The sequence below is a fragment of the Procambarus clarkii genome, chromosome 91 (genome assembly GCF_040958095.1).
Source record: "Procambarus clarkii isolate CNS0578487 chromosome 91, FALCON_Pclarkii_2.0, whole genome shotgun sequence".
NCBI classification, from domain to species: domain Eukaryota; kingdom Metazoa; phylum Arthropoda; class Malacostraca; order Decapoda; family Cambaridae; genus Procambarus; species Procambarus clarkii.
In genome coordinates, this window is record NC_091240.1 from 7,477,426 (window position 1) to 7,493,444 (window position 16,019).

Sequence of the window (16,019 nt, forward strand, 5' to 3'; positions counted from 1 at the left end):
AGAAGATCATTACGCATTCTTGTGTGAACCTCGTGAATTGGTGGCAAGTTACCAAATATATATCTGAGTTCCTGCGCATCTAACATGGGTCCCCCAGGTTGTAAAGTGTTCTCAAGTGGAACCTTAATGACCTTTTCTACTGCATCTAGAATACTAACATAATTGCATTCGGTTTTAACTAACTCATGGAATACACGCTGTCTTGCAGAAAGCTGCCGAAGATCAACAGGTGGAGGACTAAGTGGAGTCTGGTCAACACCGTCTAGTTCATTGTAACACCTGCTAAGGAGTCTATTGGGTGTCGAGACTGTGTCGTCAAGGAGAGAGCCCTCCGCAGATAAATATGCCAAATCACCAACTGATGATCTTCGCTTGCTTGCAGGTGGAGCAGAGGGCAATGTGGAGGGCGAGTCATCCTGAGCTAAATGCTGCACCGTTTCTCTTAGACGTTTACGCCGACGACTTCTTGAACCTGGAGTACTTGGCGATGAAAACATTTGCCGTGGACTCATCAGAGTGCTTAAATTCATTTGTTCAAAAAGATGAAGTTTCTCATCGGGACAAGCTTCCATTTGTATTGAAGTCCAAAACCACTCGGCTTTTACAACATGTGCTCGTGGTGGACAGTCAGCTGGCTTCTCTGTCATCGTCTGGTCTTCTAACACCACGTGTGTAGCCTGCGGGTCATCGAGAGATGTGAGTATTCCACCATTCTGCTGCACCAAGTCCTCCATTTGCACCTTCTCTTCCTCAGGAAAACCTTCTAGCACGATACGCAAGAGAGAGAGACAGAGAGAGAGATCACTTTAAAAACACTTAAACCCCACATTCCTAAACAGATAAGACAACGCTTCAATATAAATATTGATTACATTTGTAATTGTGTTCCAGCCTTTTGGTTATTATTATTATTATTATTAAATTATCATCCACACTTCCGTGGAAATAAAACTTTTCATTCAGCTGGGCTCTATAGGAGATTCGAACCCTGGACCCCAGGCGTGTGAGGCAGAAGCTCTATCCACTTAGAGTGTATAGAGCTCCTGCCTCGCGTCGGGTCCATGGTTGACGTCACCTGGAGCCCTGGTAAATGAAAAAATTATTATTATTGCTGTTATTATTAATAAAATTAATCTTAGCGATTTTACGCGTCGTTGGGTCGAGGAGGGGGGGGGGGGCAGAGAGCGGCGTTGGGTCGTGGGAGGGGGGGGGGGCAGGGGGAGGCGACGCGTCGTGGGAGGGGGGGGGGCAGGGGGCGGCGACGCGTCGTTCCGGTCTGCTGACGACAATTGTGATCTCGATGTTCACTATATGAATGATCATTTATTCCGAGGCGGGACAATGAAAGCCGCTGTACATCTGAGGATGATGAGGTCAGATACGAAAGCACTCAAAGAGTTTTTCTTCTCTGTTCCATTGACCTTGGCAATGACTGCACGCGATTACAATTTATTTTCCCTTTACACAGGAGGGTACAGGAGCAGGAGGGTACAGGAGCAGGAGGGTACAGGAGCAGGAAGGCACAGGAGCAGGAGGGTACAGGAGCAGGAGGGTACAGGAGCAGGAAGGTACAGGAGCAGGAGGGTTCAGGAGCAGGAAGGTACAGGAGCAGGAAGGTACAGGAGCAGGAGGGTACAGGAGCAGGAGGGTTCAGGAGCAGGAAGGTACAGGAGCAGGAGGGTACAGGAGCAGGAAGGTACAGGAGCAGGAAGGTACAGGAGCAGGAGGGTACAGGAGCAGGAAGGTACAGGAGCAGGAAGGTACAGGAGCAGGAGGGTACAGGAGCAGGGGGGTACAGGAGCAGGAGGGTACAGGAGCAGGAGGGTACAAGAGCAGGAAGGTACAGGAGCAGGAAGGTACAGGAGCAGGAGGGTACAGGAGCAGGAGGGTTCAGGAGCAGGAGGGTACAGGAGCAGGAGGGTACAGGAGCAGGAGGGTACAAGAGCAGGAAGGTACAGGAGCAGGAGGGTACAGGAGCAGGAGGGTTCAGGAGCAGGAAGGTACAGGAGCAGGAGGGTACAGGAGCAGGAAGGTACAGGAGCAAGAGGGTACAGGAGCAGGAGGGTACAGGAGCAGGAGGGTGCAGGAGCAGGAGGGTGCAGGAGCAGGAGGGTACAGGAGCAGGAGGGTACAGGAGCAGGAGGGTACAGGAGCAGGGGGGTACAGGAGCAGGAGGGTACAGGAGCAGGAGGGTACAAGAGCAGGAAGGTACAGGAGCAGGAAGGTACAGGAGCAGGAGGGTACAGGAGCAGGAAGGTACAGGAGCAGGAGGGTACAGGAGCAGGAGGGTGCAGGAGCAGGAGGGTACAGGAGCAGGAGGGTACAGGAGCAGGAGGGTACAGGAGCAGGAGGGTGCAGGAGCAGGAGGGTGCAGGAGCAGGAGGGTACAGGAGCAGGAGGGTACAGGAGCAGGAGGGTACAGGAGCAGGAAGGTACAGGAGCAGGAGGGTGCAGGAGCAGGAGGGTACAGGAGCAGGAGGGTACAGGAGCAGGAGGGTACAGGAGCAGGAGGGTACAGGAGCAGGAGGGTACAGGAGCAGGAGGGTACAGGAGCAGGAAGGTACAGGAGCAGACGACTTGTGACTCCTGTTAGCAGGTTGAGAACTTTCCCTTCCTATAACTCATGGTAGGCCTTACCCTGCTGGTAGTCTCTGGATCACAGCCAATCAGTCGGTGATCACCCAGGTTCCCAAATACTGCTAGGTGAAAACGGGGCGAACAGTTCAGGATTGGCGTCCAGTCAATCCTCCCTTGTCAGGGGCTCGAATCCAGACCAAATCGCTGGCGAGGCATGGGGTGTTTCCACTACGCCACCAGGAACTACGAGTGTATCCTCTAGATCTTGTAAACAAAACATTATCCTGTTTATATGGGTCCTGTAGCACAGTCGGCTACGTTTTCTCTTCGTAATCAATGGACCTGAGCCAAATCCCCGGGCGGAAGACAAACGAGTTCCTTTCACCTAATGCAACTGTTCGCCTAGCAGGATACCAGTGCCCGGGAGTTAGGGAACTGTTGTCGGTTGCAAATAGTTGACGTAGGTCCTAGGAGGGGCCTTGATAGGACTGTTACATGCTTCCTTTACTTAACAAAGGCATTTCATAATTTTGCTGAACATAAGTTAATACTGTGTAAGCTCTCAACACGGCTTGCCTAACTCTCCTAAATTCTGAAATGCCATAAATACAAAATACAGTTAAATTAACATTTGGAGAACAAGTTAGTTAAAGAGAACTTGTCCATCTATGGACGAGGCTAATGCCGCAGTTTTGCATAACAACCCCCATGATATTCTCACTTATTCACTGCAATTATTATACAACATTTGAAAGAAATTTAAATATTCATGACGAACGATTATGTATACATTTTTGTTCAGTTTTGCAGCTAAATTTTATTTGCCGGCTAAATTTGCATCGTATTATGTGATGATTTTGAAGATAGATTACATCTAATGGCGACATTTGCAATGTAAATCCTGCGAGGGGGGGATATTAGGCTAGGTGAAGCCGTGTGCCCGGGTCAGCAGGAACCACACGTGTGTACGGCAACCCTTTTGTTTATCTCGGTCTCTCAACGGCGCCGCGACAGGGCTTGGGGGGTGGTAGTTATGGTGGTTGTGAAGGTAGTGGTGATAGGGGAGGGGGGGGGGTAGGAATGGTGGTAGTAATAACGGTGGTCAAATAGTGGTGGTGGGTATGGCAAAAATGGTGATTGACTTGATGGTGGGGGGATGGGGAGTATAGCATTGATGTAGTTGGAATAGTGGTGGGGGTGATTGTAGCGATGGTGGTGATTGTGGTGATGGTGGTAGTGTCTTCGACACACGGTTGAGGAAGGCGGCCGTAAGACACCTTGACACTTACGAGAAAACAGTATTACATGATGACGTTAATATTGGACCCCGAGACGCTAAATTCCCTCTCAATGGCCCCTTCCCCCCCCTCCTCTCACATGCCCCCTTCCGCTGCCCCCCCCCTTCCCTCTTCGGCCCCCCTCCCTTCCCTCACCGCCCCCCCCCCCCCCTCTCTCACCGTCCCCCCCCCTTCTGAGGGGATCAAGGTAATCGAGAGAGGAAACTGAACATTATCTCCTTTTCTTATTTCTCTTCACATATTCTTACTTAGACTTTATACCTCACACTTCCCTATTCTTCTCCACGTTACAATCTTTCCACCCTAATACCTTCCCCTTCCCATCTATTCCCTCCTAATACCTTCCCATCTATTCCCTCCTAATACCTTCTCTTCTATCTCCCCCCCCCCCCTCCCTATCCTCACTCCTGTATCAGGCCACTAGGCCAAAATATAGAGTTAACGCAAGACGTCATCAGTGTTCATCGTAAAACTGACATCAACATTCATAGTCGAATTATTCTCTGGGTCTGGGATCAGCAGAGTCTGGGACGATGACCTCGTCTGCTGCCTTAATATTTCTGCTTTGAGACCAAATGGGAAACGAAAAATTGTGCTTGTGAATGAGGAAGACATTTAGGTGCATCTATGAGAGAGAGAGAGAGAGAGAGAGAGAGAGAGAGAGAGAGAGAGAGAGAGAGAGAGAGAGAGAGAGAGAGAGAGAGAGAGACGTAGAAACAATTATAGTGAATTATATTATGCCAGCGGCTGTTTGTTCAAGGTATCGACGCAACACAACAACGGAACAGTTAAAGGTGCTTCCGAGACACACTTCGGTCACACAGTCTATCGACCAGCGTCGTCCCTTCACAGTCCATCTGCCCATCAATCACAGTCTGTCCTTCCAGTAAATTTTAAAATCCAATATTTCCGGGGGAGACAAAGTGTGTCCCAAGATTACCGACGGCTCGACACACTGTGTGTGTGTGTGTGTGTGTTTCGTTACACACATTACACATAGTGCACATTAGTTCCTAACTTTTTCTTGCTCCTTCCTTATTCCTTCCCTTCCCTTTCTCTCTCTGTGCTTCCCCCGCCTCTCCGCCTCTCCCTGCAGGTCCACGACCACTCCACCAGCAGTAAGCGGCGGCTGCAGCAGCCATAATCACCTCAAAATAATCCCCCCAATGGCATCAGCCCTGGAGCCTAGCGTCTCAACAAAAAAAAGCCTCTGCCAACTCCGGTGATCTCAGGCTCGCTTATTTTTTGTTTTAGTGTGTGTGTGTGTGTGTGTGTGTGTGTGTGTGTGTGTGTGTGTGTGTGTGTGTGTGTGTGTGTGTGTGTGTGTATGCTCACCTAATTGTGCTTGCGGGGGGTTGAGCTCTGGCTCTATGGTCCCGGCTCTCAATCGTCAATCAACAGGTGTACAGGTTCCTGAGCCTATTGGGCTCTATCATATCTACACTTGAAACTGTGTATGGAGTCAGCTTCCACCACATTGCTTCCTAATGCATTTAAACATGTTATAGACAATGTGACATCATTGAACTTGAGTGGGAGGTCAATTTCACCCTGAACTTTTACTTTATTTCCTGAAATACCACTTAGAAAAGGTATGTGTGACTGTTTTAAAATAGTAGGGTGCATACTTTCAATGTCTCTAAGAGCTGAGGGCTTGACAATATTAATTTTTGCACCTGAGTCAAGAAAAACTTTTAAAACTCTACCATGTACAATGGCTGATACAAGGGGACCATCACTTGAGACTGGACAAGTTACTATTTTTGACTTATGTTGTCTGGGATATCTGCGTCTTGTTTGTGTCAAATTTACTGTGGATCCGTCAACATCTACAACTGGTCTAGAGTCAGTGTCCTCCTCTGTCAAGTGTCCAAATCTATTTTGGGTAGCTACTGAATACACAGGGAGGGCACTAGGATTGGCTAGCTTGAATTGGTTAGCGGATGGCCTTGGGGGTTTCCCGACGACATGGAGTGAACATTCTGAGCTCCAGCATTCTGTGACTGAGCATTATAATTTGAAATTGCATTATAGCTGGGCTGGGAGTTGTAATTACGAGAGTTCTGATAATGTCTTGGACGCTGTGAGCCTCGCCAAGACTGACCATGGGAGTTACGAGGTGGAGATGTCCTTTGCCTAGCTCTACAATCCGCAGTGTGGTGACCAACTTGTTTATGGTACGTGCAATATGGAAGCCTAGAATGATTAGATTGATGAGGGGGCCGAGAGAATTGTCTAGGAGGTGATGATCTAGGGGCGGACCAACAGTCCCTTGCAAGGTGGTTACTCTTACCACAATGCCAACATGAGGGAGTGGATGGTTGTGGACTATGGCGTTTCGGCATTTTATGAGGCGGCGAATTTGACTGGGGGCTACGAGCATGGGTACGCTTCTGCGACCAAGAGTTTTGAGAATTTGTGGGAGGATGCTGAGAGCTTGTGACTACATTTACAGCATCAGAGGGTGGCAACAGTTGAGCACTTCGGGGAGCTAGTTTATCTGCGGCATTGTTAATAGCCTCAAATACTTCACCAATTTCATGTTTAACACCAAAATTTTGTTGCTCAACGATTGGTTTTGTATGCTCGGGGGCAAAATGCATTAAAGTACCAAATGCTATCATTTTAGCCATAGCCTCAGGGGACAGATTATTGTCTTTATCTAACCAAGTCGAATTATTCATAGCAGAAACTAAGGCATACAGATACTGATCGAGACGGCTAGTAAACGCATTAAACGATTCACCAGGCTGCATGGTGGCATTGGCAATTTTCTTGACTAACCTATATGGGTCAAGGTCTCCTTTATTAACAAAGCGACGGCGAAAGAAATCCTTAAATTCAGGCCAAGACTGGAGGCTAACAATGGCTTTCTCATCAACAACAAAACGTGCATCACCTTTGGTTGTGTCCACGGCTGACCGTGCAATTGCTAAGTATTCGGCATCAGTAGGCTTAGAAAAACGTGCAACTGTTTTCGCTTCAACCTTACTAAACCATGACTCTAATAAGCGGGATTCCCCAGCAAAAAGAGGAATAGCCATTTCCTGAGCTGATCTCTGGCCATTGGGACGAGCAACTGTTCCCATTGATTCTGAAGGGGTTTCAACAGTGGTAGGCATTGTCACAGCCGTGGAAGTAATATTTGAACGCAGATTATAATTAAGTGCACCTGGCATCAGAAATAGTATACACAAAAATAAACACAAAAAAATATCAACTTGGCTAAAGTAAAAATAGCAGAAATAAAATTATTAAATTGGGCTAGGCAAGAAAATAATTAAGAACAAGCAATTGTAAACTAAATTTAGCAATCTTTCATTAAAAAAATGACTGGAATTAGATGTATGTAAATTAATTAAACCAGACTAAGCACAGCAATTTAGAATAAAAACTGGGAAATGCAATTGCAAAATTTCATTAAAAAGATTCAACACAACAAGTGGCAATGCAAGAAATATGGATGTAGCACATAAACTGGACACAGGAATGTATATAACTCCTATGGTAAAAGTTTAAAATAAAATGCTTAAAGGATAAATTTCAAGTTAGGTCTGGAGAAATATAAAAAAAAATTTCTATGTTCTATTGTCTATGGAAATCTCAAAAACAAATTTCTTTTATGCAAAATAAACTGCTAGAACAATTATTTCTTACTTCTCTCACCTTTGAATTCAGTAATGACACTAGTAACAATTAATGAATAATGGAATCATATGCAGGGAATATTGAAATGTCTCAGAGAAACTGTGGGCCTCTGGAGTACTAAACCGGCTCCAATATTTAACAAGTCACTGAATGGTTAATTCACAGGATATTATGGGAATTATTACATAAGTCACTTTTTAACACTTGGCACGTTGTTCTCAACTAGCAATTACTTATCTCAGGGTTGTAATTTATGAGGATCACCAGTAGCCAAAGAAGGAGAAGCGTCGTGAAGATCTGAAGAGGCCCATGTGAGGCGTGTTTACAAACTGGATGCGACGGCAGCGCTCCTGGCGGCGGTGGCGCGAGACTCAGGGACCCCACACTGTTCAGGCTAGAGGCACGAAGATAAATTCTGACGACGACAATATTGCGACGATGGAATAACCAGTTGATACTTGCGACGATGGCTGACGACGATTGCAGTAGCTTGCACCCTCACGAAGCTTGATACTGTCAGCTTGGGTGGCGGTGGTGGTGGTGGTGGGTGTAATAGGTGGTTCCCACGTGGTGGCGCGAGGTTCAAAAATGGCTGGCGCGGGAAGCTTCCTTCCTCCTCACTGATGAGTGAGCGTTCTCACAGGAAAATATTGACCCTTACTTCTGAAACGTTGGCCTGGAGTAGTGGTTGATGGCAGGACCCCGGTCTGGCACAATATTTGATGCGTGGGTGGCAGGACGGCGGCTTATGGCGGTGGCGGTGGCGGCGGTTTTGGCTGGAACACGAGGCGATGCTGGGTACTGGAACTTTTGCTTCCAGAAAAAAATTTCTGGATCCCACCGCTGCTACCAGTATTCGTTTGCCTTGTTCGGGTAGAATGTAGACTCAGTAGTCGCTTCTGTATATATTTATTGACTGAGATAGCAAGGTAAATATCTGCCCAGCCGAGGTCCTTCTACTCTGAGTTTGTGAGGATAACTGAGGCTGCTGGGAGCATCGCTGATGCTCCTCTGTCTGGCATGACGTCAGAGGCCTACTTGCCTGTGATTGGTTACATTTCAACTGACAGAATTTTGAGTATAACACTGTACCCTCCTGCTCCTGTACCCCCCTGCTCCTGTACCCTCCTGCTCCTGTACCTTCCTGCTCCTGTACCTTCCTGCTCCTGTACCTTCCTGCTCCTGTACCCTCCTGCTCCTGTACCTTCCTGCTCCTGTACCTTCCTGCTCCTGTACCCTCCTGCTCCTGTACCTTCCTGCTCCTGAACCCTCCTGCTCCTGTACCCTCCTGCTCCTGTACCTTCCTGCTCCTGTACCTTCCTGCTCCTGAACCCTCCTGCTCCTGTACCTTCCTGCTCCTGTACCCTCCTGCTCCTGTACCCTCCTGCTCCTGTGCCTTCCTGCTCCTGTACCCTCCTGCTCCTGTACCCTCCTGCTCCTGTACCCTCCTGTGTAAAGGGAAAATAAATTGTAATCGCGTGCAGTCATTGCCAAGGTCAATGGAACAGAGAAGAAAAACTCTTTGAGTGCTTTCGTATCTGACCTCATCATCCTCAGATGTACAGCGGCTTTCATTGTCCCGCCTCGGAATAAATGATCATTCATATAGTGAACATCGAGATCACAATTGTCGTCAGCAGACCGGAACGACGCGTCGCCGCCCCCTGCCCCCCCCCCCTCCCACGACGCGTCGCCTCCCCCTGCCCCCCCCCCCTCCCACGACCCAACGCCGCTCTCTGCCCCCCCCCCCTCCTCGACCCAACGACGCGTAAAATCGCTAAGATTAATTTTATTAATAATAACAGCAATAATAATAATTTTTTCATTTACCAGGGCTCCAGGTGACGTCAACCATGGACCCGACGCGAGGCAGGAGCTCTATACACTCTAAGTGGATAGAGCTTCTGCCTCACACGCCTGGGGTCCAGGGTTCGAATCTCCTATAGAGCCCAGCTGAATGAAAAGTTTTATTTCCACGGAAGTGTGGATGATAATTTAATAATAATAATAATAATAACCAAAAGGCTGGAACACAATTACAAATGTAATCAATATTTATATTGAAGCGTTGTCTTATCTGTTTAGGAATGTGGGGTTTAAGTGTTTTTAAAGTGATCTCTCTCTCTGTCTCTCTCTCTCTCTCTCTCTCTCTCTCTCTCTCTCTCTCTCTCTCTCTCTCTCTCTCTCTCTCTCTCTGTCTCTCTCTCTCTCTCTCTCTCTGTCTCTCTCTCTCTCTCTCTCTCTCTCTCTCTCTCTCTCTCTCTCTCTCTCTCTCTCTCTCTCTCTCTCTCTCTCTCTCTCTCTCTGCCTCTCTCTCTCTCTCTCTCTCTCTCTCTCTCTCTCTCTCTCTCTCTCTCTCTCTCTCTCTCTCTCTCTCTCTCTCTCTCTCTCTCTCTCTCCCCCATTCTCAGAGCTCCTCACTTTTGTACACATTTTAAATAACGTAATGCAAGCATTATGAAGTCACTCTCCTCGGCTATATCCTTGCCATCCTCGCAACAGTATCCAGGTAAACATCAGATGTTAATTAATCAAGGCATCATTATACACACAAGGGGGTCATCCTCCCGAGTAATAAAGGTATATTCATCCCCCCTCTTTACTTAATGAAGATATTCTCTCAGGTGAAGTCGAGCGACGTTTCAAGATGCTTCCGTGTTTACGTGAGCTTGGAAAAAAAAACCAGTGCTGTTATTATACTGTTTTTTTTAAACGTTAAAAAACACATCTTTGTGATGGAGATCGGAGAGATAGATATATAGATATGATTTACAGGTAGATAGTGAGAGATATAGATGATAGTGAGATGATGGGAGAAAGTGTAGATTACCTATTAAGTTAGCACACTTCTCCCCCATGTTGTACCTGGGGGATGTTTTAACTTATATCTCGTACACAAAATTCATGGGAGAAATTGTGGTACTGTGTGCTGTAGGTACTGTGTTCTGTAAGTACTGTGTACTGTAGGTACTGTGTTCTGTAGGTACTGTGTGCTGTAGGTACTGTGTCTTGTAGGTACTGTGTCCTGTAGGTACTGTGTGCTGTAGGTACTGTGTCTTGTGGGTACTGTGTTCTGTAGGTACTGTGTCCTGTAGGTACTGTGTGCTGTAGGTACTGTGTCTTGTGGGTACTGTGTGCTGTAGGTACTGTGTGCTGTAGGTACTGTGTGCTGTAGGTACTGTGTCTTGTGGGTACTGTGTGCTGTAGGTACTGTGTGCTGTAGGTACTGTGTGCTGTAGGTACTGTGTACTGTAGGTACTGTGTTCTGTAGGTACTGTGTCCTGTAGGTACTGTGTGCTGTAGGTACTGTGTACTGTAGGTACTGTGTCTTGTAGGTACTGTGTCCTGTAGGTACTGTGTCCTGTAGGTACTGTGTGCTGTAGGTACTGTGTCTTGTGGGTACTGTGTTCTGTAGGTACTATGTCCTGTAGGTACTGTGTGCTGTAGGTACTGTGTCTTGTGGGTACTGTGTGCTGTAGGTACTGTGTGCTGTAGGTACTGTGTGCTGTAGGTACTGTGTTCTGTAGGTACTGTGTCCTGTAGGTACTGTGTGCTGTAGGTACTGTGTACTGTAGGTACTGTGACTTGTAGGTACTGTGTCCTGTAGGTACTGTGTCCTGTAGGTACTCTGTGCTGTAGGTACTGTGTCCTGTAGGTACTGTGACCTGTAGGTACTGTGACCTAATTCAAGGCATGGAGTAGTTAGAGAAAACAACGTTCAGCGTACATTATGAACCATCACAGACGAGATTGTCATCGAGTAGAGAAACTCTAAAAGTTAGACCGGTTCTTAGAGGCTCTTTAGACACAAGCAGTAAGCTGTCAACAGGAAGAGGAAGAGGAGGCTTTCTTCCATTTCCTGGAAGAGGCTTCGAAGACCCTGCAGCCCTGGAAACACAAACCGTAAATGTCTCTATTTTCCGCTTGTTACTTGTAATAAAGTTGTTACATCTTGGCTTAACGTGTTTATGACGTATTAGAACGTTGTTACAACTTGCTATATTGGTTGTTATAATTGGTTAGGAGGTGTTAAAACTTGTTCGAACGTTGTACCAACGTCGTAGTTTCGGTGGGTGGTTGATGACCGACAGGGATTTTCATCCTTGAACACAATCCCAGCAGTAAGCCCCCAAGATGGGACCGCTTCAACAGGCAATCAAGATATACTGACCTACTGGCAAACCTATTTTCGAAGCAAGATGCTGGTCCCCTGATCCGGAACGACAGGTTCTGCAACTTGCTTGAGGTACTGTCAGAGGTGGAAGGTGGAGTCCAGGAATGTAACCCACATTGTTAGAAACCTGCTGAGATATCTGACCCAATTTAACTCTCCTTACCTCCAGAAATATAACTCTCCTTGTACAAACAGGAGAGTAACTAAACTCTCTCTCTCTCTCTCTCTCTCTCTCTCTCTCTCTCTCTCTCTCTCTCTCTCTCTCTCTCTCTCTCTCTCTCTCTCTCTCACACACACACTCTTTGCTACCTTTCCACCCTCCTCCCCGCCTCCCCCTAAACCCGGACGCCCCCACACACCTGGTAGCCATGATAAGCATCATTGCTTCAGCCGTAATTCCCTCCCATATTTTATCATCTTCGCAGCATCACACACACACACCATCTTTGAACTTTAAAGATGCACTTCATCAGCCTCTTGAAATGTTGTTGCGCCTTAACTCATAATGACTAATAATTTTTGCTTGGAGTTGAAGTAACGTCTTTGAGTTATGGAAGATTTTTTTTTCCTTCACACAAAGTGGAAAACTGCCTTGTTCTTCAGGACAAGGCAGGTTACATCTCCCGTGAGTCAGTCTCACAGTTACTAGTCTTGCTCCACACCCACCCAACTGGGCGGCAGCTTTACAGTCAGGTGCTCCACACCCACCCAACTGGGAGGCAGCTTTACAGTCATTTGCTCCACACCCACCCAACTGGGCGGCAGCTTTACAGTCATGTGCTCCACACTCACCCAACTGGGCGGCAGCTTTACAGTCATGTGCTCCACACCCACCCAACTGGGCGCCAGCTTTACAGTCATGTGCTCCACACCCACCCAACTGGGCGACAGCTTTACAGTCATGTGCTAAACACCCACCCAACTGGGCGGCAGCTATACAGTCATGTGCTCCACACCCACCCAACTGGGCGGCAGCTTTACAGTCATTTGCTCCACACCCACCCAACTGGGCGGCAGCTTTACAGTCATGTGCTCCACACTCACCCAACTGGGCGGCAGCTTTACAGTCATTTGCTCCACACCCACCCAACTGGGCGGCAGCTTTACAGTCATGTGCTCCACACCCACCCAACTGGGCGGCAGCTTTACAGTCATGTGCTCCACACCCACCCAACTGGGCGACAGCTTTACAGTCATGTGCTAAACACCCACCCAACTGGGCGGCAGCTTTACAGTCATGTGCTCCACACCCACCCAACTGGGCGGCAGCTTTACAGTCATTTGCTCCACACCCACCCAACTGGGCGGCAGCTTTACAGTCATGTGCTCCACACTCACCCAACTGGGCGGCAGCTTTACAGTCATTTGCTCCACACCCACCCAACTGGGCGGCAGCTTTACAGTCATGTGCTCCACACCCACCCAACTGGGCGGCAGCTTTACAGTCATGTGCTCCACACCCCACCCAACTGGGCGGCAGCTTTACAGTCATGTGCTCTACACCCACCCAACTGGGCGGCAGCTTTACAGTCATGTGCTCCACACCCACCCAACTGGGCGGCAGCTTTACAGTCATGTGCTCCACACCCACCCAACTGGGCGACAGCTTTACAGCCATGTGCTCCACACCCACCCAACTGGGCGACAGCTTTACAGCCATGTGCATGCATTACCTACAGCAAGCAAACTTTGGACACTTCGCTAAGAGTCCCGGCAGCACATCATTATGAATGAAGTACTTACACATTTCTTGGACACCATTGATGGTGTTATCTCTGAATTCCGTGAGTTTTTCACATCGATTTATATAATGACGCAAAGTATGTGAATAGTTCTGCTGACAGAAGGAAGGAAGGAACTACCAGGGGGAAAGCGCCAAGCCATTGCGACTATATAGCACTTGGAAGGGGTCAGGATAAGGATTTGGGATGGGACGGGAGGCAGGAATGGTGCCCAACCACTTGGACGGTCGGGGATTGAACGCCGACCTGCATGAAGCGAGACCGTCGCTCTACCGTCCACCCCAACTCTGTTGACAGAGTTTACATTTAGTGAAGTCTACGTCAGCAGGTGGTGCAAACTCCCAGAGGTACCTTTTGTCGAGCTTTAGCCTAGCAGTAATAAAGTCTAGATACTCTAGAAGTTTACTAAACTTATTAGATGATTCATAGATGTGTTGTTTTCCTGAACTGTGCTCTCTGTTGGGCAGAGAAGAAAGTCTTACCCTCCTCTCACCTCTGTTTATATTTCATTATCTGAAGACCAAATTACGGAGATAGTGTTGATCTCTCTCTCTCTCTCTCTCTCTCTCTCTCTCTCTCTCTCTCTCTCTCTCTCTCTCTCTCTCTCTCTCTCTCTCTCTCTCTCTCTCTCTCTCTCTCTCTATCTCTCTATCTCTCTATCTCTCTCTCTCTCTATCTCTCTATCTCTCTCTCTCTCTCTCTCTATCTCTATCTCTCTCTCTCTATCTCTCTCTCTCTCTATCTCTATCTCTCTCTCTCTATCTCTCTCTCTCTATCTCTCTCTCTCTCTCTCTCTCTCTCTCTCTCTCTCTCTCTCTCTCTCTCTCTCTCTCTCTCTCTCTCTCTCTCTCTCTCTATCTCTCTCTATCTCTCTCTCTCTCTATCTCTATCTCTCTCTCTCTCTCTCTGAAGTTATCTTAGCGTAATACATAGTGCATTCTTCTCCTGCTTCTTCATCGTCGAAGCGCTCCATCGCTCCATCTCCATTTCTTATCATCTTTAAAAGACTCTGAATTAAAATCAATAGAATTTCGAACTTCAAGTCTCAAAATATTGATTCCAGATAATCAAACGAGGAATCAGTCTCAGCTTAAAATGCCCTTAAAAGCCTTTTAATACAGTAATATCGGGAATGATAACTGAATAGACACAATAATATGGACCATGAATATCTTTATTGAATAGGACGCCTCAGACATCAACCTATGCTCAGGCTAGGCTCGTTCGAGCAGCGGCCACGACCACTAAGACGCATTCGACAATTTTAACGCACTGCGTATTCACAATAGGTATTTTTATAAATATATAATAATGTGAACTGAAATGGGTTGTATAGTTGGGCCTTGTTTAGCTTTAGTTGGTTCGGGTCTGTTGGCAATTAGTGGCATTTGCAGTACGTGAAAGAAGCTTACTTGCGTGAATGGGGGCGCTTACTTGCGTGAATGGGGGCGCTTACTTGCGTGAATGGGGGCGCTTACTTGCGTGAATGGGGCGCTTACTTGCGTGAATGAAGCTTACTTGCGTGAATGGGGTCGTTGAGGTGTATAACAACGTCGTTCTCTGAATACATAAACACAGAATTATTAACAATCGTTGAAGCTATTGAGAGGCTTAGGTTATTGTTGTTATAGATTCAGCTACTCGGAACAAGTTCCAAGGAGCACGGGCTATGGTGAGCCCGTAGTGGACTTACCTGGCACAGGAGCGGGGCAAGTAGCACGGGCTATGGTGAGCCCGCAGTGGATTTACCTGGCACAGGAACGGGGCAAGGAGCACGGGCTATGGTGAGCCCCTAGTGGACTTACCTGGCACAGGAGCGGGGCAAGTAGCACGGGCTATGGTGAGCCCGCAGTGGATTTACCTGGCACAGGAACGGGGCAAGGAGCACGGGCTATGGTGAGCCCGTAGTGGACTTACCTGGCACAGGAGCTGTGGTGTCTGGTGGAGGTTTAGGCAAAGGCCCTAAGCTTGTACTGCTTGTCACTGTAGCTTAAGCTGACACTGCTTGTCTCACTGTTCCTTAAGCTCACACACTGCTTGCTTCACTGTTCCTTAAGCTCACTCCACGAGGAAGCTATCTATGCTCTGCGACTGAAAATATTAAATCGCTTTATTCAGCTTTGCCCCCCAAGATGGATGTTATGGTGGGGGGGGATTGAGCTGTCAATCATCGCCCTCTTCCTCCCCATCTTCTACGTTCAGAGGGAAGAGAAGGGGTGGCATGGGGAGACAGACGGGGGTGTAGAGAGGGAGGAGAGAGCACAGAGAGGTAAAGAGATGTAGAAGAGACTGGGAGGCTGGTGAGTGGAGATAATATATAGTTTCTCTTGATGCTTAAGCCTACTTTTACCCCCCTCCCCCCCCCCCTCCCGGGAATCGACCGGGTAAACAAGGATAAACTATTCAGCACGGGTGGGACGCGAACAAGGGGACACAGGTGGACACTAAGTACCCACATGAGCCACGGAGACGTTAGAAGGAACTTTTTTAGTGTCAGAGTAGTTAACGGATGGAATGTATTAGGCAGTGATGTGGTGGAGGCTGACTCCATACACAGTTTTAAATGTAGATATGATAGAG

At 47.7% G+C, this 16,019-nt stretch overlaps 1 protein-coding gene and 1 pseudogene across 1 annotated transcript in view; one reads left to right on the forward strand and one right to left on the reverse strand.

The window, feature by feature from the left end:
* LOC123773823 (protein ECT2 pseudogene) overlaps positions 1-904 on the reverse strand; it is a 1,750-nt pseudogene extending 846 nt beyond the window's left edge.
* Positions 1-16,019, forward strand: part of LOC123773824 (transient receptor potential cation channel subfamily A member 1 homolog) — a 156,869-nt gene that overhangs the window by 11,221 nt on the left and 129,629 nt on the right. The gene's annotated exons all lie outside the window — the stretch shown is intronic.